The sequence below is a fragment of the Pteropus alecto genome, unplaced genomic scaffold, assembly GCF_000325575.1.
Source record: "Pteropus alecto unplaced genomic scaffold, ASM32557v1 scaffold379, whole genome shotgun sequence".
NCBI lineage: Eukaryota > Metazoa > Chordata > Mammalia > Chiroptera > Pteropodidae > Pteropus > Pteropus alecto.
In genome coordinates, this window is record NW_006443129.1 from 350,594 (window position 1) to 374,162 (window position 23,569).

The 23,569-nt window shown below is 30.4% G+C and overlaps 1 pseudogene; it reads left to right on the forward strand.

Annotated features, from left to right (window-relative positions):
* Nucleotides 1-10,214: 10,214 nt before the first annotated feature.
* On the forward strand, nucleotides 10,215-10,333 carry LOC112472137 (annotated as a pseudogene).
* Nucleotides 10,334-23,569: the final 13,236 nt, after the last annotated feature.

The following is a 23,569-nucleotide window of genomic DNA, read 5'->3' on the forward strand; positions in this document are numbered from 1 at the left end:
AATATTAGTTTCTTTATCTATATAGACAGATTGTTACCAGACTGAACCAGATCCAATTATTCAGTAGTTGGCAGCCAAGATTTTATGAGAAGGAACATGCATTATTGCGAGAAGGCAGGCAAAGACACATGGGACAAGGTGGGGGTGGGGGGGAAAGGAGATGGGGGAAGAGTCATTTCCTCAGAGCATCCCATCTCAGCACAAAGGATTGAATTCATCTTTATTCAGAGAAATTATGAATAAACATGGAGGTGAGCTTCATGGGGATGTTCTTGCACATGTACAGTTAGAAAATATGTCATGCATATATCACACGTTCAAAATGGCAGAAAATCTCCATCAATGGGAGGAAGTTTGAGTATTATAATGAAGATATAATGAGAATAGTTCATGAAGAGGTCAGTATAGAGTCTTCCTGGCCGCTTTGGCCAGTTTCTGGCAGCTTGAACTGGATTAGCCCCCATGGTTCTGTAAATCATCCTTGGCTTTTTTCTGAAAAGATAGTTTTGACATCCATCAATTTCAGGGATGGCATAGGTATGGAAGAACATTTAACTAATTAAGTCTCAAGCCTTATGTTAAACTTTTAGCAAATTACAGGATGTGGTTACACAAACCTTATAGCATTCAGAGTGATCTAAGTGCATTTACAGGTTAATCCGACCTGCAAGGCTATATATATAAAACATAAATATACATATGTAGGTATATGTTATATAAATATATGTATTCAGTATAACATTGGAGGTCCTAATGAGTGCAATCAGACAAGAGAAAGATATAAAAGGCATCCAAATAGAAAAGAAAAAAAATCAAACTGTCACTATTTGTGGATGACATGATTCTTTATGTAGAAAACCCTAAAGACTTCATAAGAACACTACTAGAAACAATAAGCAAATACAGTAATTCAAGAATAGGATGATTATGACCTGTTAATTAGAGTCTGTGACAATGGGAGAGATAATAAAATTAGAGATTTATTTAGAAGGTAAACTAGATAGGACTTAGTGATTGATTAGATCAGGGTTGATATCTAAGGAAAAGGGGTCAAGGATAATGAAAATTTCAGACCTTCATAAAGGAAGAACCATTTGCAGAGACAGGCAACGTTGAGAAAATTGCAGTATAGCAGAATGAGGTAAGAAGATTAAAACTGGATATATTGATTTGAAGTGCATATAAGACAACTACATAAAATAAATATTTTAAGTATTTAGACATTGTTCTAAAATTCCAAAGAAAATTCAGTAATGGACTGAGAGTCATTATGATATAAATGGCAGTTGTAAAGAGTTGTCCCAAGAAAATTGTGCGGAAGGAGAAGAGTACAGTAAGTATCAAAATAACAATAGATAAAAAAAAAGAGTGGCTTGAAAACTGGTACTAGGAGTTATTGCAGATGAAAAAAAGACAAGAATGAACTTAGAAATTAAATATCTGACTTACTTTTAAGAGTATTAAACATATTTTTAATAAAAAAAGGGACATTAGTAATCCACAGAAGTGGTGACAAAGAAGTTACTCAAATTATCACATGTAGTCCCCTATAATCTAATGCATATAAAATGCAAGGCATTGAGTGACCATTATTTTCTGCTATAAAATATTTTAATAAAATTAGGTAGTATCATGGAGTTATTTGGTCACCTCTAAGTGCTGGAAAATCTAGACAAAGAAAATGAGTTTATTGCTTTAAAATATAAGCTCAAAATTCACATAAGAAACCTAAAAACTTTTATGAATGACCATTAAACAAAACAAAAACAAAAATATAACAACAAAAATCCCTTATCTCCTGCAGCTTAAAGGTGTGATTTCTGAAAACAAAATCTGCAGTCTATTCATATTGTTGGATAACATACAAAGTAAATTTGATTTCTAATTTTACAGAGTTAAAATTTAGAGAAGAAGAAAAACAGTAAAATTTGAGTTGAGGTTATATGAGAAAAATTGAAGATGAAAACTTTGAAACCCCAGACTTTGTTTATACTCCTTTGCTACTAGAAGCATCCTTTTCTTTCATATCTGAAGAGGTTGATTTCCCTTTGCTTATAGAATATAAAGTGGCCTCTGCTGAAATAGCTGCCTTGCAAGGAACTGTTGAACCTAGTACGAACATAATCCTATTGCAGCTCATTGCTTCTATATCTAGTCCCAATAGTTACCTTAGGGTAAATTACAAAATGTAACCTGTGAGAAAGTGAAATTCATACCAAACGAATTGCAAAACTTTCACCAAACTATATTACAAAAACATGGAATATAGTTTGGTGAAATATACATGAGAATGGGTTAGAATAGCATGCGATCGGAGTAGAAGGAAAATAAAAATGTGTTAAGGTGAATATATTGATATAGACTCATGTAGCACAAATCCTGGATTCAAATTTAAGCGTGAGGGGCTAACTATAACTCTCATAGTTGACTGAATGAAACCTGGACTAAAGCTGGCTTATAAAAAAATGCAGTGAATTAACAGAACGTTCATGGTATATTTTTAGAGCCCCAATCATTTAGAGATTGCAATACTAGAGTATATTTATCATTTAAGATTGCTTACTACCTATTTCCCTAAGAAGTATCCATTAAACCCTCCGTTTCCCAAGGATGATATACTCAGGAGAGAAATGCCAATATCCATATTGAGTTCCATTGGCTTTTCTCCACTGATCAGTTAAACTTCTAACATCAAACTCTGCTTCCCAAATAAATGGGCATGATACAATTCTGAGATTTCTTTATCTGTTGGATCTTTAGTCTTCAAGTCCTACTGCCTTGGAAGCTCTCTGAGTCATTTTAACAGATGATATTTTAAATAATTTTATATATCATGCTCAGTTGCTTACATTGGAAGCCTTGATCTGCTACAAAAAAACTTGCCATAGCCACGAGGAAATATTTTGTTTAAATTTACTTTACAACGTCAAGGTTCATACTTGATATTCACAGCAGAAACAAGTATTAGATTTCTTATCTGCAGTATTAGATTTCTCTTATGTACCTGAAAAGTTTGTTTTAATATAAAAATCTATTCTTATTTTTTATATATGCCTTAAATTTGATGACTTAACTTTTATTTTTCCTTTGATTGATATCCAGTGTTTCTATTTTTCTACTTTCCATTACCATTCTAATAAATTGAATATATACCCTCAATGATAACTACTAATTAACATTTTAATTTATGTATTTGTGAATTTTTTATATGTATCAAAATTAAAGAAAATTTTTATTCTTTCACTTTTACTCACATATCAAACACTTTGTTATCTTACCCTATTTCTTATAACCTTGGTAGTTAAGATGGTAAACCATTTACTAAATTATTTTCCTCTCTCTGCATCATTAACCCATCAATCCTTCTTTATACTAACACTTGAAAACCTATTTCAAGGCTGAACTCCAAATAAGAACACTTAAATTACAAGATATCAGAATATATATGAATGATAAAAGGAAATTGACTTGTGTAAACAATTAAAGAACTGATAGTTAAATTTATTTTAATATTCTGAGGATAGAGGAACTGCAAAAGGAATCAAATTTGAGAAAGTATCAAGAAGCAGTGTTCATTGTCCAAGTGTAGTAAAAAAATATAGATTGGTTGGTTAATATTCATGAAAATTAATTTTTTCTTATCAAACTTGCAATTATTTTAAATTACCATGCTTCATTCCTAGTTATTCATATTTTAATCTTTGACTATATTCAACATTCAAAGCACTCGTCAGGATATTGCAAAAATAATCTTTGAAAACAATAAAAATAAATTTTTTGTTCCTTTGAATCTTTGAACATATTTTATTCTATATGCATGTAAAGGCAAAGATATTATTTAAATATATAGAGAAAAATGTAGTAAGACATTGTGTGTCATCATAACAAAGGATTGGTGTTGCAAATTTTGACATACTGACAAAATTTTCCAGGGCTTTCAAGTTCTACCCCTATATCAATTCTCCTGACTCAGGGGCTTATTGTCAGTTCTTGATTGTGTTTTCACGTTTGTGCAATCCAACAACTGAGTTTATTTTAAGCAGTGAAACAGACTTTGTCATTATGTTTGCATCAGATTCCCTGTGGCACCCTGCCCACTTAATCATGCAAGTAGGGGGATTACTGGCAACGCAAGAGGTGCCAAGACAAGCTGCTGTGACTTAGCAAGAATCATGTCACATATAATTACCATAATTTATAAAGATCATTCCAGCCTTACTGGTGTTGTTGCTGCACATCAATTGGACTGTGCTAGAATGTTTAAGTAAATATTTGCACACAATCTGAAGTTGTTGAGAATTTCTGCTTCAGCTAGAGCCTTCTTCTTATGAAATATTCAGTGCATGAAATGTCTCCAGTGGTGCAGAGTGGTGGGTTTTCTCTCTGATTTGATTAGCGGTGATGATTCTTTCATGAGCTGTGGATGTCCTTCTAGATTAGCATCATCCAGGTTCTTTGGTCTTGTCACGGAAGAAGAGGATTCTGAGGACTTGCTTATGGACGAATGTGTTTAAAGCAAACCTTTAACAGTCTATGAAGTGTTTCAAAATAAGATTTTAAACATCATTCAAATAAGTTCAAATATGGCCCATTCTAATTGATAATGTATTATTATAAATCTCAAACCTAATGATGTATTAGAAATACATAAAAGCTCAAGACTTAGAAAGGATACAAATTATGGCATTGGTATAATTCCATTAATGGGTGGATGATTATTAAACATGTTACACTATTGTAAAAGAAGATAGAATTTTATTTCATCAAAATTTGTCAGTAGTAATAGTTCTTAGTAAATTGAGGATTGTTATGTAAAATAATCCTGAAATGAAAAGGAACGAACCTGTTAATTGAAATTACAAATATTCTAAATAATGTCTAGAATCAATACAAAATAAACTATATTTTTATCATCTTAAAGAATTCATTAAATCCTATATATATGTGTGTGCTTCCACAAATATAGATAATATGAATATGTTTTTAAATATATAAAATTATATATAAATACATATATGCTTTCAAATTACATAAATTTATTTTTAATAGTGTAGAAAATGAAGCATATGCAGCATTAATGTGCAAAATAATTTTGTTGTCAGATACATTTGTGCTTCTTCATTTCTGTTTCTCTCATCTCCAAATGAAAGGTTGTTTAGTTAATGAGAGAAGACTCTCGCTAAATTTAAGATTTATATTTTTGAACATTTCATTCAATTTATTTTATGTATTTTTACTTATAAAGCAAAAGATGACCAAAACTGAGAATGTTTGTAAAATAAAACATTCGATTGTCTAAATAAATTGTTTACCTGATGCTAAGTTGTTTATTTAATAAATTCTTCTGAGTTGAATGAATGTTTCCCCTTAGAAGAGTAAACAGATTAGTTTCATAAGTCATGTATATAAGACAATATACTGAAGAATTAAGTGCATTTATTTTTTATATTTATAAAATATATAATTATTGCAATTATGATCTAATTTCAAAAAATTCTAGAAGAAAAATATAGCATAGACTATAGAGGCTTTGTTCATCCCTCTTGCAACCAAATCAAAGTTGTGACAGAAACACAGAGCAAAAAGTGAGCAAAGTCACCTGGGATCTAAATGAACAGAAGCACTACAACTAAGGAGATAAATAAAAAATCACCCTCCAGCGGTAGAAGGTAGAAGGTAGAAGGGGAGAAGACATGAGGCTGCCCGGTCCCAAGTGGCTGAGTGGGAAACAGACTGTGGCAGCTGCAGACTCCTCTTAAAGGGTCTGTGTCTGCGAGCGGACTTTCGCAGTGACAGATCTGTTCACTCTGAGCACCAGCACCGGGTCAGCTGCACAGGGGGCACCAAGGACTTACAGGAGGACAGAACTTACAGGGTTGTCAGAACAAGGGCCAGAGGTAAGGCTTTCTCCTGGGTAGAAGTGCTGGAGGTTTATATTGTTTCTCTTTTGAGCCCTCTCTCCTCCCAATGTGCAGACTCATCACTGCCATAGCTGAGACATCATCAAACTAGATAACAGAGGTTGCTCTGCCCAGAGGATTCTCTGAAACCATATGAGAGAACAGAACAGAGATCCAGGAATAATAGAGTCAATCTAACAGATGCAGAGTTCAAAATACTGGTTATAAAGATGCTCAATGAACTTAGGGGTAGTGTATATTAATTTAATGAGAACTTTAACAAAGATAAAAAGACATAAAAATGGAAGTGGAAATTATAAAAGGGAACCAGTCAGAAATGAAGAACACATTCTCTGATATAAAAAGTATATTAAATGGAATAAACAAAGTGAATAAAGAAGAGTATCTAACCACCAATATAGAGAATGGGGAAGCCAAGGACACTCAATCAGAACAGAAAGAAAAGAGAAGCCAAGACTATAATAATAATTTAAGGAGCCCATGGGACACTATTAGATGTAAAAATATTCATGTCATAGGAGTACCTGAAGGAAAACGACACTGAAGAGCTATTTGAAAATTAATGATGGAAAACTTCCTTAACCCAGTGAAGGAAATAGACATATAATCCCAGGAAGCTCAGAGAGTCTCAAAAAAGATGAATTCAAAGAGGCCCACACCAAGACACATTATAATTAAAATGCCAAAGTTTAAATACAAAGAGAGAATCTTAAAAGCAGAAAGAAAAAAGCAATTAGTTCTTACAAGAGAATACCCATAAGGTTGGCAGTTGATTTCTCACAAGAAACATTGCAGGACAGGAGGGTTTGGCACAAAATATTTGACGTGATGAAAACGTAGGATCTACGAACAAGAATACTTTATCCAGCAAAGCTATCATTTAGAGTCAAAGGACAGATAAAGAGCTTCCCAGACAAAAATAAGCTAAAGGAATTTATCAACGCCAAGCTAGTATGACAGGAAATGTCGAAGGGACTTCTTTAAGAAGGAAAAACATGTATCAAAAACAGGAATAAAGAATGGCAATAACTATATTCCTATTAACAAGTACCTCAAATGGAAAAGAATTAAGTGCTCCAACCAAAAGGTAGAGTGGCTGAATAGCTAAGAAAACAGAACTCCTACAAATGCTGCCTACAAGAGACTTATTTCAGATTAAAAGATATACACAGACTAAAAAGAAGGTGATGAAAAAAGATATTGCCTTCATAGACCTAGAGGTTATTGTTCTGAATTAAATAAGTCAGATAGAGAAAGACAAATATCACATGATTTCACATACATGTGGAATCTAAAGAACAAAATAAACAGCAACAACAACAAAAATGGAAGTAAATTCATAGATACAGAGAATATTTTGAGGACTACTAGATAGGAGTGGGGTTGGGGAATGGCGAAAAAGTGCAAAGGGATTAGTACAAATGGATAGTTACAAAATAGACATGGAGATATAAAGTGTAGCATAAAGAAAATAGTTAACAATGTTGTAATAAATATTTAAGAGGGAAGAGGTATACTAGATTTAGTTGGCTGATCATTTTGTGAGTTATATGGTTTTCTAATCATGCTGTACAACTGAAACTAATATATTATTGTATGCCAACTATCATAGAAAAAAAAACTCTGAATTGTACAATGTAAATATGAGCAACTAATTGTCTTATATTTCGATAAAGCCAGAGGAGAAAAAAATTCTGAAAATTTCTCCCTTTGCCCTATCTTGTAGAAATGTATAAATCTAAATTAATTTAGATTTTTACATATAATTAAAATACAATACAACATTCTTCCAAAGGTTTCTTAATTTATTATAAATGATTTCCAAATGTTAGATACAAAAATGTTGTGCTGTACTTACTTACAATAATTTAGTATATGTTTCATTAACACATTTTCATAACAGTAAAAGTTCTTAATCTCTTAACATTAGGTAAGCTCTGTATAGACCCAAAGATCCTCCACATCAAGACAGTTCTAAAGCTCTGTCTTAACTGATACTAATTAAATAATAATTGACTGCTTGGAACTGATTTTAAACACACTATTAGAGATTTTAAAACAATTCAGCCATTTATATAACAATTAAGAAACACAAACTTTTGTAACTTTTAAAGATAAGTAACATATTTGTAGTATCTTCATTAATTGAAACTTTTTTTGTCTCTTTTAAGAAAATGATTATCATCTATATCATCTTTGTCCATATAACAAAGTATATTTTTTAAGGTCATCAAGACTATTTTGCATACTTGCTTAAAAACATAAATACTAACTTGGAAAACTATAAAGTAAAAGTCATGGATTGTAAGCAAAAATGATATACAGATTATTCAAATTTTATATTTTTATTAAACTATATTTCACATACAAAATTATATTTCAACTGTACAACATATTGCTTCAACTTTTAGATATCTTAAGATGTAATCAGCACAATAAGTCTAGTAACCATCTGTCACCACATAAAGTTATAACAATATTATTTACTATGTTCCCTGTTCTTTACATTACATCCCTAATTACTTTTTTAATATTATAACTGGAAATTTGTAATTCTTATTCTCCATTACTTTTTCTATGAATCTCCCTAGCCTCTCTCCCCTCTAGCAACCATCAGTTTATTCTCTGTAGTATGAGTTTGTTTTTATATGTTCTATTTATTCAATTGTTTTGTTTTTCTTAGATTTCACGTATAAATTAAATCATACTGTATTTGTCTTTCTCTGTCTGACTTATTTCAGTTAGCATAATAGCCTCTAGGTTCACTCATGTTAAACCTAATGGCAAAATTTCATTCTTTTTTATTGTTGACTAATATAATATATTCACCCCTATGTTCATTGCAGCATTATTTGCAATAGCCAAGATATGGAAGCAACCTAAGTATCCATTGATAGATGAATGAATAAAAAAGATGTGATAATATATACAATGAAATATTTTCAGCAAGTTTTCATATTTTAAAAATATTTGAATTTGATTAAAACTTTGACAAATCTATCATCTTACAATACTATAGCTTAAAAGACCATGGAGACTTAGCTAGCTTTTCTGCATTAGATCTCACAGGCTGTAATCAAGGTATGAGTTTATAGCTAAAAATAATTGGAAAACATAACGAAATATTTACTTCTAGCTAAATTGGTAGTTAAAGAGATTATCTCTATATAATAATTATAATATCTCTATTATATATTACAAATAATTGTTCAATACTGTTAGAGATGCAGGTATGAACTGAAGAATAATCATGCATATTGTGCACATTTCATTTTTAAAAAGTTCAAGTTTGCCATTTAATAGTATTGTAATAATTCGGTATGGTGATAGATGGTAACTAAACTTAGCATGGGGATTATCTTGTAATGTATATAAACATTAAATTGCAGTGATGTATACCTGAAATTAATAGGATATTATTTAAATTATGCATCAATAAAATATAATAAATACAATAAATGCAATAAAAATACACAACAAATATAATAACATGCCAGATCTATTTATTTTTAAAATTTAACATTTCAGAGTCATTTGATAATCAATTATCTGAACAGATTAGTGAGTGAGCTTCTAACTGAATATAGGTAGTATAAATGAAAAGTACAAGCTTCCTTATCTACTATTGTCTGTGTAATAAGTTTGCCTGTAAAGAAGGACCCAATTCATGTTGTAGTGTTTTTAAATACCTTGGAATTAGCTTTCTTATCACATATGTGCTAAAAAAATTATATTGACATTTTTATTGAAATGTAGCAGGGCTTTTCTCTAGAGTTGGTTCTGGATCTGTTTGATTTTTGACTGTTTTACTTGTAGTTACTAATAAAATTAAAGTTACAAAATATTATATTTATTCAACATTTTAAAATTTCTAATAAACTATATACAATATATTAAAATATGCACTTAAGAGTGATTCAAACATGTGCATTTTTTTTTGATAAAAGTTCTAAACTATAACTTGTTTACACAGTCTTTTATTGTAAATCACTACCTATGAAAGATTCGGTGGCTAGAATGGTTACTTGTTCTCAGTAGACTAAAGGATCAATTCAGTCTGTCAAATACTATTTTTAGTTGTACTGCTATTGTTTTTGTGTCTTTTTTCTCTAATGAGCATATACAACTATTAACAGTAATATAGGATAAATTCATTAGAACGTACTTGATTGTGATTATGAACTTATTATTTCCTCAAATTATTTTTGTGTGAATGATCTACATAAATGTTTCAAAGAATGTATTTTTTTTTTGCCAAATTTATTTGATTTTTAATAAATGATTATTTTTTTGGTCTATGGCCATGCTACCCTGAACAAGCCCGATCTCATCTGATCTCAGAAGCTAAGCAGGGTCGGGCTTGGTTAGTATTTGGATGGGAGACCACCTAGGAAGACTAGGTGCTGTAGGCATAAAAAAAATTTTAAAATAAAGGATTATAAACTGACAAGATCCTTGCAATCTGTGAGGTCAAACAAGGATTGCCTCATCTAAAAAAAATAAGTTAATTAATTTATAAATGATAACTTTGTCATTCTAAAGTCATGAACAATAAGAATAATATGAAAGAAAATCAATATTTTTATGTGTGGTAAATTTTATGTATATGTATTATGAAAAATTAAGCTTCAAGGATCATTTTAAAAAACATCACAATGAATATGTCTAAGTATAATCAGTCATATTCTCCTAGGGTATGATTTCCCACTGGAGAGATTGAAATTCTGATGATTTGAGGTGACATATTATTGTGATGGAGTTAATGCAGCATCCCTGTTACTTAACTCACTCTCAGGGAGTAATTTTAGACCTAGGAGAATTGTTTCATTATATCTTAACATGAATTAGGTGACATTTTTTAATTATTTATTTTTATCTTAATTATTTGAATAATTGCAATTGCAGATGCATCCTTAAGAGTGAAAATACCTACTCTTCTCTCACATAAATTTTACATTTATTGAATAAGTTCTAAGTTTTCATTGTCAGATCCAAAGTTTGCTAATTGCATGTCTTTGATCCTCTAGATTTCTTCACAGGCTCTCCTCTGGGACTTTCCTTTTGCTCTCCATCTGTTGGGTTCCAGTATTGGCTGCTCAGGACAGGATTATCTGAGAGAATGGCTGGCAAAGATAGAAGTGGAGTACAACACTATTAGGAAGACAAACAGACCAACAAATCCCATAGCGGTGCCACAGCATTTTATTAGAAAAAGGTGAATGGCTTCCACCTTACTCTAACCTTTCTCCACAACATGCTTTTAGATAAATTCAAAATATGATTTTTGTAAGGAAAATTAGAAATTCTTAATATACATTAATAGGAAATATAGTTGCAAACTAATTGTGTTTTGACAGGAAGTATTTAAATATTCTGAGATTTTCTGATGGGGTAGAAATAGTTTAAATGTGACTCAAACTTTAGCATACTAAATATGACTATTTTGCCCCCTATAGCTCACCCATGAAGGAAACATTAGTTTCATACCTGAAAATGAAGAGTCATGGGAAAAAAAAGTTTGATATTTGTAAGAGCAAATATTAGGAATAATAGTGACAACACCTAATATTTTAGAGCACTTCTATAAGACAGACTCAGAAGTAGATTCCTATCACATAATGTTTAATGTACTCATGAAGACAACATTGCAAGGTAATATATTATTATTAACTTCCTAGGGATGCTGTAACAAATTAGCACAAGTTGAATGACAAAACAATTTTAAAAATTGTCTCATAGCTGTGGAGGTGAGAAGTGCAAACTCAAGATGTCAGCAAGGTCGTGCTCCTTTTGAAACTTTTCAGGAAGAATCCTACTTGTCTCTTCCCAGTTTCTGGTAGTATGCTGGCAATTCTTGGTGCTCCTTGGCTTGCAGTTGCAGTATTTTCATCTCTGCTTCCATGATGACATATAGTTGTGTGAATGATTCTGCCTGTGTGCCTCTGTCTTCACAAGATGTTTTCCTCTTCTATTAGGACACCAGTCATATTGGATTAAGGACTCTCCCTGTTCCATTGTGACTTCATCTTAATTAATTACATTTATCATGACCCTATTTACAAAGAAGGTCACTCTCTGAGGTATTGGGGGTTAGACATTATCTTTTTTGAGACACAATTCAACTCACAACAGGTATTAAATTATTTGAGTATCCATTTTCTAGATGAATAAATTGGAGTTTCAAACAGTAAAGTTCTCCAAAATGTTTGACTAAGTTTTCGAATCCTGGCATTTTGTCAGTAAAATGCATGTGTTTTATCTTTCTGCCACACACTGATCAAAGCCATAGCCCTAAAAAAAAAAACATTAATTTTCTAACAAAATCCACAATACACAGTTAATAATTATTTCATGGTAAAAGCTAAGAAGATTATTGAGAACTGAGAGCAAAAGAGAGTACATAGCACATTAAGAAATAAGAGTCCAAGAAGACAGAGTGTAAAAGAACATTCTGTAATGAGACCAGAGTGTGTAGTACAACTTCCCAATATGTGAAACTAGAAAACCCAAAAAAATAGAACCATAAAAATAATGGGAGTTTACAATATATGGCTGAGATACAATGACTCTCTTATTGATTAGAGTAGAATGAGAAGAATTTAGAAAGAATAAGACCTAAAATCAGATGATTAAATGAAATAAAATAAAGTCTTGAAAAGAATATATAAAGGAATGTAATAATTGTGAGCTCAGATTAGTGAAACCAGGAGGTCAGGGAGTAGTACAACAGGTAGACAAAGCAGATAACTAATCTTTAATAACTATGAAAACGCAAAATTCTAGAAGTAAATGACACTTTAAAAAGTAACAGCAACTGGAAAACAGCAGTTAAAGTAATACAGGAATTCATACTATATTTTAGTAGTGCAGTAGGTTTCTGTCAAGGACTAATAATTTAGTAATTTCCTATTATCAAAGAATGTAGATTTGTTTTGTAATAGTATAGGTTATACTATGCATTAGTCCAAGGAAAGTGACCAAACCTATTTCTGTATTCAGAAGCAGGAGTGGCATGTTGTTTTTAGTAATTAATAGGTAGAATATTTGCTACATACTTTATTGTGAAGTTGTTGATGGTTTAAATCAAATCGATATCTTTAACAGTCATATGTTTTAAAATAATGTTTAAAATAATTCATATTTGGTCATAAGTTTATGTTAAATCTTCTAAAATATTTAGCTGATGTCTTGAAATAAAAAGAAACAGATTTGCATACCATTTTAAGTAGAAATATTAGGATGCAGCAAACTCAAGCCATTACCTAGTAACAGCATAAAGGTATTGGCAGGGATGAGCTAGATTGGCAATAAAAGTATTCATCACCAGGCTTCTAACGGCTCCTGATAGTATATTATTCCTAACTTATACCTTACTTTACTCAGGCATTCCTAACTGTTGTTTCTGGAGTCATATTTGCACATAAGTGCGGTTTTAAAATATTCTAGCTTGACTCCAATTTTTTTTTTCTGTATTTACTAACAATAAAGTAGACAAGATAGAGATATGAATTAAAAAAAAAATAATCCTGTTACTATCTAAGTGACTTTCTGATACTGGACATTCCCATTTCCCCATCCCCATAATCTATCAACTCTCTAGCTCTAAGTTTGAAGTTCTCTACTATTAGCTAACTGAAAGCTGAGCACATGATCAGCATGATTCTGCATCTCAGAGCAGAAAGATAGCTATTTTGAAAGCCATAGAAAATAAATTTACCCTTTATTCTCAAATGCACAGATGACACTTTAATGTGTTTTTTAGTGTTTTGTAAGGTAATTCACTAAATTGCTGCTATTCAAACCCATTCCAGTATTAGCTGGCACCTATTTGTATCTCATGAAATCATTCTTTCTCATGTCCATTCAAGATCCTTGTTATCACAAAACCAGAGGATGATGTAAAATTTACTAAATATTGTGATGAATAATACTCATTGGAATCATGCTTTATTGTAATGCAGAGATTATGATTGCTGGGTAAAAATATCCAAGAAATATTAATACAGTTGTTGTATCTTAGATGGAGAGTTGAGCACTTAGCACAATGTCTAATTTTAGATTGCATGTAAAAGCAACAGGTAAGTAGTAGCAAAATTTAAAATTCAAAGAAAGACAGTTTTGGAATTCTTATGCACAATATATCAGAGAAAATGAACATAAAATACCATCTGAAAATTGAATACAGGTAATTGATTAAGGAGATCATATGAGAATTTTCATTTATGAGTAAAAAGAATGATAGTAAAAAAGAAGATTTACCCTCCTACATGAAACAAACAAACAAAAATTCCTGAAAAAATACATAAATACATATGAAATTTGGTTTTCTTGATATTGAACATCAGGCAACAAGGCCAGTGGTTTCTGAGGAACAAAAATAAATAAATAAATGAGCACTACTATTACCCTATATTACCACTCAAAGAGAGTTTCCAAGCTATTTGCCAGAAAGGGAAACCAGGCAGAGCTTGCAGGTCTCCCTGAAACGTAGAGGTGGAGCTGGAAGTCTAGAGAAAGAAGATAGCTGAAGTACACAGAATACTAAAGAGGGATAGATGATAGATAGATGATAGATGATGATAGATAGATGATAGATAGATAGATAGATAGATAGATAGATAGATAGATAGATAGATAGACAGACAGACAGACAAAGAGATAGGAGACCCTGGAGATCTATAAAGAATTCCTGACAAGCTACATGTATGATGAATACATGTGAAGAAACTACCTATGACCGGGCAAAGAAATATCCACAAATGAGTAATGAAATTGTACGTGGTACTCACATAAAGCAAGAAATTATGGTTGTCCCCACCAGCTGTATTAGAGAACCTCATAACTCACAGGGCATCAGATAAAGTAAAAAGAAGAGACTTGCCTCAGTAGTGGGGAATAGTGAACCCTAGATTAAACACCACTCTGATGACAAATCTTAAAAGTTTAAGGACTAAAATGATCAAACTGTTTTCAATGAACTGCATCCAAGAACCAATAAAGATTAAATGTAAGAGAATGAATGTGTCTAGTACCCAGTAATGTAAAAGTCACGATGTCTAGAAGCCAATCCAAGATTAGCAGGCACTCAAAATTGCAGAAACATATAATCCTTATTGAGAAAAAAAGGCAATTAATGAAAATAGACTCATATCTGGTGCAAATAATAGAATAATTTGACAAGAACAAAAACATGTTTATTATGATCATATTCTTTATGCTCACAAATTCAAAAAGAATCCTGGAAGTTGTAAAAAAGATTCAGGTTGAAATTCAGGTTATGAAAACTACTTGTGAAATGAAATATACGCTGAATGGTTTAAGAACAGATTAGACATTTAAAAAGAAAATATTAAGGAACTTGAAAACATAGAAATAAGAAAATCCGAAATGAAGCATAGAAAGGAAAAAAAATTAAAAAATGTAAAAGTATCTCTGAATTAGGGACAACATTAAGCAGCTTAAAATGCATTTAATTGGTATCCTTGAAAGAGAGAAGACAGAAGGGTATCAGAAAAATTATTGGCATAATAATGGCCAAATACTTTCCAAATGTGATAGAATATTTAAATACACAGAAACAAAAGCTCAGTAACCGTAAGCACGAGATAAACGAAGGAAAAAAGAAAAAAAGAAAACTAAACCAGTGCACATATATTTATATTTTACAAAACCAGTAATAAAAAGAAAACTCTTTAAAGAATGTAGAAAAACATTAGATACAGAGAATCAAAATAAACATGACATGCATTTCACTTCAGAAACAATACAGGTGAGAAGACTGGAGGATTATTTTTAAAGTACTGCTAGAAATGTTTTTAAAAAGTCAACCTAGAATTCTATTCCCAGAAAAAGCACCTTTCAAAAATGTTCATGTAATAAAAATGATTTAAACACACTTAAATGGAAAGACTGCCTATAAGAGGCCCACATTGTAAGAAATGTTAAAAGTTCTCTAAACTTGAAAAACGTATCCCAGATGGAAATATAGACCTATACAAAAGAAAAAAAGACACAAAAATGGTAAGTACTGTGGTAAATATATATTATTGCTTTGTGATGTTCAATTCTTTTAAAAAAATAAATAAGTAATTGTTAAAACAAATAAAATAACAATGTACATTTTAATCCATAGGATATGTATAAATAAGATGTTTGTTTGGCAAAATACCATAAGAGCTTGGAGGATATATGCAATTATATTTTTTATTCTTAATTATACACTTATCAAACTTTGATAAGTGAAAGAGGTATATCATATACTATAAACCCTAAAGTGTAGGTTATAAATTCATAAAAGCAATAAAATAAAATAAAATAATAAAATTAGTCAATCCAAATTTCTGTAGATGAAGAGTTAAACATAAAAAAGAATTGATGGGACCGACATAAAACAAATTGTAAGATTATAAACTTAAATATATTGATAATCACATTAAGTATAAATGAAGACATGTTCATTGTTTTGATTATATTGGTATTTTTATAGATGTATATACGTTTAATGTATCAAATTGTACACTTAAAATAAGTGCAATTTGTTGTATGTCACTTCTAGCCCAATAACAAGGTAAATTATATAGTTTTGCAGACGTATAAATATTGGGAAAAATCATTACAAGCAGGAATTAATAACAAAGGAATTAATAGCACCAGAAATGGTAATTATTTGGATAAATATAAAATACATTTTTATTATTGAATTGCTCTTTAAAATTGCTTTAAGAAAAAAATGATAAAATTATATTTACTATATACATATAACACATGATAAAAATAAGAAAATCAGGAGGAAAGATATAGAAGTTCACTGTTGGAAAGTTCTTGTATTATACATTAAGAAGTATACTATACTTTAAATTAAAACTTAATAAATTAAACATGTATATTGTACATCCAAAGAGACTTATAAAATACTAATAAACATTTTTAGCTACAAATCTAACAAAGATAAAATTGAATCATTAAATATATTTAATATATTCTAATTGAAACATAAAAAAAAGAAAAAAAGAACAAATGAGACAGAAAAAATAGCAAGATGTTAGATATAAAACCCACAATTATCAGTAATAGCACTAAAAGCAAATGGTTTTAATACCTAAATTAGAGGTAGATATTCTTTGACTATGAAACAAAAGACCCCATCATAGACTAACTATAGAAATTCACTTTAAATATAAAGATAAACATAGGTTACAAGTAAATGGATAGAAAAAATATACCATGGTAACAGTAACCACAAAAGAGCTGGAATGATTGATATCGAAAAAAGCAAATTTCAGAGCAAAGAATTTTGAATAAAAAGGATCATTATGTTAAAAACGTTCAATTTTTAAAAAGAGAGCTTAAGAATAGTAAACATCTGAATCTTAAAGCAAAGCAGTAAATAAAAAGAGAATACATCAGAATTAAGTGAGGTTCATTCCAAGAATTCAGGGTAGGTTTAACATTCTGATATCAAACAACGTAATTGACTACATTAACATATAAAGGAAAATATGATAATCTTAATTGGTACAAAAAAGGCATTTATATATCCAACATAAAATCATAATAAAATTGAGCAAACTAGAAATAAAATTTCCTCAACCTGGTAAAGGACATCTATGAAAACCTCCAGCTAGCATTATATATAATGGTAAAAGAATGAATGATTTTCTCCTAAGAACCAAAATAAGGCAAGGATGTCCACTCTCATCTCTTCTCTTCATTATTGTACTAAAGATTCTAACCAGTACAATAGAGCAAGAAAAAAGTATAGATATGAGCAGAAGATAAAAATTTTCTTTACAGATGACTTGATTAGCAATTTTTAGAAAGTCTACGTATGAGAAGACTCAACAAATTAGTGAATTTAGCTAGCTTGCAGTATGCAAGTCAATATATAAAAATCAACTGTATTATTATATATTACAAATTTAATTAACACTGAAATATTGACATAAAATGTAATGCTATTTACAATAGCATTAAATAGTATGAATCAACTGGAGATACATCTTACAAAAGATGTACAACACTAGTAAGCTAAAAATATAAAATATTGTGGATGTAACTTAATGTTCACTTCAGTAAAATACTGAAAAGAAATACATCGAAAGGTGAATGTTAAATTGTGGAAAATTCATAAAATGGAATATTACTCAACATTAAAAATAACGAAGTGGGTCAGACAGAGAAAGACAAATATCGCATGATTTCTCCTACATGTGGATTCTAAAGAACAAAATAAATGACAACAATAAAAACGGAAATACTCATAGATACATAGAACATTTTAAAGGCTACTAGGTGGGAGGAGTGTTGGGGAGACGGCAAAAAAAAATAAGAGATTAAGAGGTACAAATGGGTAGTTACAGAATAGACATGGAGATGTAGAGTGTAGCATGGGGAAGATGGTTAATAATATTGTAATAAATATGTAAGGGGAAGAGGGGTACCAGATTTAGTGGGGTGATTACTTTGCGACTTATGTGAATCTCTGATCACTGTGCTGTACAAATGAAACTGGTATACTATTATATGCCAAGTATAATTGAAAAAAACTCATTGAATTGTAAATGTAAATATGAGTAATTAATTGTCTATTATAAATCAATAAAGCCAGAAAATAAAATAAAATAAACTTTTAAATGCAACAACATGTGTGAATATCAAAATATGTATGCTGAGTACAAAAGTCAGGAAAGTAAGACTACAAATTATTTTGTTGTATTAATACTAGATGCTTAACAAATTGTTTTTAATGCTATGACAGTGTTTAGAAAAAAATGTCTTAAAAATTAGGGTGAAACTTTCAGGATCCTAAACTTTGCTTAATCATTTTTGACTAAATATCAACATTCTTTCAATTGTTAATGCTAGCAAACTGAGTCAGCCCGAAGGCTCTTTATCTCCACATCCAGTTGGTCATCAAGTTTTCTTCATTAAATATTTTCTATATTGTCTTATTTTTTCCTAACCTTTTAACTTTTTCTTCATGTGGTCCTCATTCACTGGACAATGTTACCTCAAAATATATGAATTTTCTACCATCAAGTACATGAATGCTATTTGACTAATTTTCTAAAACATGAATCTTATCTTGTTAATTTTTACTTAATATTTTTTAAAAACTTGCTAAGACTATGATATAAAACTAAGGATTATTAGTACAGTAAACAGGCCCATTCTCCATCTTTATTTATTTACTTTTCAATAAGTATTTGTTGAGCAATGTAGTAGGGAGAATTCCACCTCTATTCCCTGGTATTATACCCTGCATAACCCACTCTACTTTGAGTGTGGTTGGAACATGTGGCTGTTTGGGCCAATAGAATATAGCAAAAGAGAAGGAATTTTGAAGATGTAATATAGATTTCAAGTCCTTTGATTCCGAGTTAGTGAAAAGTGGTATAATCCTTAATGGGCATAAATCAATTAAGTGCAAATCTTAAAAGAGAGACATGATTCAGCTGGAATTGAAGGAAAAAGCCACCATGAGTTCCACAACCCTGAGAAAATGAAATCTGCCAACAACCTGAATGTAACAGGAAATGAACAATTCCATAGTTAAGTCTCCAGAAGAAAATACATTCCTATTGACACTTGACTTGTCAGACTCTAAGCAAAGAATTCAGTTAAGCCACACCTGGACTGTGAGATAACAAATGGGTGTGGTCTAAGCCAATAACTATTTTGGTAATTTGTTGCACAGAAATAGAAAACTAATACAAGAAACTACTCTATTCCTTGCACTGTATTCTCAAATCTATAGAAATCAAGGCAATAAGAAGAAAAAAAAAAAAATGTTGAGCATACCTAACGAATGAATATGACATTTACAGAGAGAAAAGAAAAGAAGACCAAACTTTAGATCCTAGGTCATTCCAAGGTCAGGAAGAAGATGAGGTAGAAGATGTAGGAGCAGACAGTTAAAAGTAAGAGGAAGTGAAAAATCTACCAACAGCAAGTTAAAAGTAGGAGTTTTTGAGGTACTGAACAAACAAGCATAGCAGTGTTTCAGAATCTATAGGAAGATTTATTTTGTGAAAAAGAAAAACAAGTAACTGTTTCAAAATTCTACTGAGCGGTCAAGAAAGATGAGTACTTTTGAAATGTGAACATAATTAGTGACTGAAAAGACAGTTTTCAAAATAAATTGATAGGGATTAAATCTTGATTGAATTGAGTTCAAAAGAGGATAGAAGTAAAGGTAGTAGATAGGGAATATATATAAAAAAAATACTAGCAAGTGCTTCTATATATATTTAATGCATTCATTCTAGGAAATTTTACTAGAAGGAATTATCGAAAAGAATCCTTTTTTCATCTTATGATGAATTTGTCCAAAGCTGTAATATGAGAAATCTGTTACATCATAATTTAATATACTCTTGATGTATGCTTCAAAAATGAAGGCAACCTAAAGAAAATTTGAGTTAAATAAAAACTGAAAGAATTTATTGCCAGTAGATCTGCACTACAAAAACATTCTACACCATGTTCTTAACCTAAAGACAAATTACGAAAGATGGAAATTCAAGTCTTCAGAAATAATAAATAGCAAAAGTGAAAAAAAAAATGAGAGGAAATGTGACTTTATTTTTCTTTTCCTGTATTCGTAAAGCATATATCTCTTTAAAACAAAATTGCATATTAGATCTATAATGTATACACATGTAATATATGATAATGATACCACAAAGAAAGGAAGTGGGTGAATGAAACTCTACTACTGCAAATTTTTCACATTTTATATGAAGTAAAGTAACATTAACACTAAGAACACTGCAATAATTTAAGGGAGTATAGTCTAATTCTTAGTGCAAATTGAAATAATAAATAATAAATAGCTAAAATATAATTAAGGATTTACAACAAAATATTAGGAAAAGTTATAATTAATACGAATATACACATGAAACCAGGGACAAAGGAAAAGTTGATAAAATGGAAGGAAAATAGTAGTACAGACTTAAAATCAATTTTATCAATAGTTACATTTACCATAAAATTATTCCAATTACATAAAGAGATTGTGAGAAGGGATAAAAACACAAAACTTGCCATTGAATGTCTACAAAAAATAAATTTATAGTACAAGAAATGAAATTTTGAAAGTTAACATCAGTCTAGGAAAGTTTAAGACTAGCAGCATTTCTGGAGGTAACAAAAATACTCACTTATGATAAAATGTTAAAAAAATGATTTTACAAGGTATTTTACTAAAAACAGCTTTAAAATACAAGATGCAAGTAATAAAATATATTTATATTGCATAATGCAAATATAGATAATGTATAAATAACTCTTAATCCTCAATAGTAAAATGACAAGCCAATTAAATAGGCAATATATTTGAAAAATTTAGAACAAAAGACATTCGAATGGTTGAAATATACATAATAATTCTCAACAAATCTATGCACCACAGAAGTAAAGATTAAATTTACATGAGGTACTATTAGGAATGCCAAGATTTAAAATGGATGAAAATGCAAATGTTGGTCAGTATGTGAAGCAACTAGAACTCACACATTGCAGCTGAAAATCAGGATGGTACAACCATTTTGGAAAAAAAATTTGATAGGTTTTATAAAGTTAATTATCCACTTATGTTATTATTTTACTACATATTATAATTATATAATTATACATATAAGTCTTTACCAAAGATAAATAAAAACAAATTTCTAAAAAAGACTCGCAAGTGAATAATGTTTATAATAGCTGGACTTGTAGAAATCTAAACCGCAAAATCCTAAATGTCAAACAGCAGGTAACGGAAAAGAAAATACTGGTATGAGGAATGACAGACAACACTGTGAACTAATTAAAAAATAAAAATATAAATAAATAAACATTAAGTAAAAGAAACATAAAATAATAAATTATATCATTCCATTTTTATAAAATTATAGAAAAAGTCAAAAATGTATAATTAAAGAAAACACAAAAAATAGATACTGAAGGACACTTCGTAATGATAAAGGGAATCATACACCAAGAAGACAGAACACTTATTAATATCTATACTCCCAATCAGGGAGCCTTGAAATATATAAAGCATTTACTAACAGAACTAAAGGGAGAAACAGCCCAAAACACTATCGTAGTAGGAGACCTAAATATCCCAATGTCGGGTATGGACAGATCATCCAAATGGAAAATCAATAAGGAAATAACATCCTTAAATGACACATTAGACCAACTGAACATAATTGACATTTAAAGAGCCTTTCATCGCAAAACAGCTGCTTATACATTCTTCTCTGCTGCATATGAGACATTCTCAAGAACTGACCACATACTGGAATACAGAGATAGTCAACAAATTTGAGAGGGTTAAAATCATACCAACCATATTCTCTGATCATAATGCTTTGAAAGTAAAGATCAACTGCAAACAGAATTCAGGAAGAACCACAAATACATGGAGATTAAACAACATACTATTGAAGAATGACTGGATCAGAGAAGAAATAAAAAGAGAGATCAAGATATACATAGAAACGAATAATAATGATAGTACAACATATCAATTTTGGGGACATGGCAAAAGCAGTAATAAGAGGAAAGTTTATAACATTTGAGTTTATAACTCAAAAAATAAGAATGAGCCCAAATAAACAACCTAATGCTTCATCTTAAAACTCTAGAAAAGGAAGAACTAATAAAGACTAAAATCAGCAGAAGGAAAAGAAATAATAAAAATTAGAGCAGAATTAAAAGACATTGAAACAAAAAATCAGTAGAAAAAATAAATGCAACAAAGAGCTGGTTTTTCGAGAAAGTTAAAATTGACAAACCCCTGACTAGACTCACTAAAGAAAAAAGAGAAAGGATGCAAATAAACAAAATCAGGGATGAAAAGGGAAATTATGACAGTCACCACAAAAATACAAAGGATTATACAAGAATTCTATGAAAAAGTATATAACACCAAATTTAATAACCTAGAAGAAATGGACCATGTTTAGAAAAATATAATCTTCCTAGATTGAATCAAGAATTGGAAAATCTAAACAGACCAATTAGCAGTATGGAAACTGAAACAATTATCAAAAATCTACCAAAAAGTAAAAGTCCAAGACCAGATGGCTTCACCAGTGAATTCTACCAAACATTCAAAGATTTCATACCTATTCTCCTCAAACTCTTCTAAAAAATCGAAGAGGAAGCAATATTTCCCAACTCATTTTATGAGGCCAATATTACCCTAACATCAAAACCTGGTAAAGATAACACAAAACAAGAAAACTACAGACCAATATCTCTCATGAACACAGATGCAAAAATTCTAAATAAGATACTAGCGAACCGAATACAGCAACATATTAAAAAGATTATACACCATGATCAAGTGGGCTTCATCCCAGGGGCACAGGGATGGTTCAACATATGCAAATTGATCAATGTGATACACCACATAAACAAAATTAAAAAATAAGAATCATATGATCACATCAATAGATGCAGAAAAAGCCTTCGACAAGATACAGCATCCATTTATGATCAAAACACTTAACAATTTGGTGTAGAAGGAAAGTAACATAATAAAGGCCATCTATAACAAACCCTCAGCCAACATTATACTTAATGGTGAAAAACTAAAAATCTTCCCTCTAAGATCAGGAACAAGGCAAGGCTGTCCACTATCACCACTG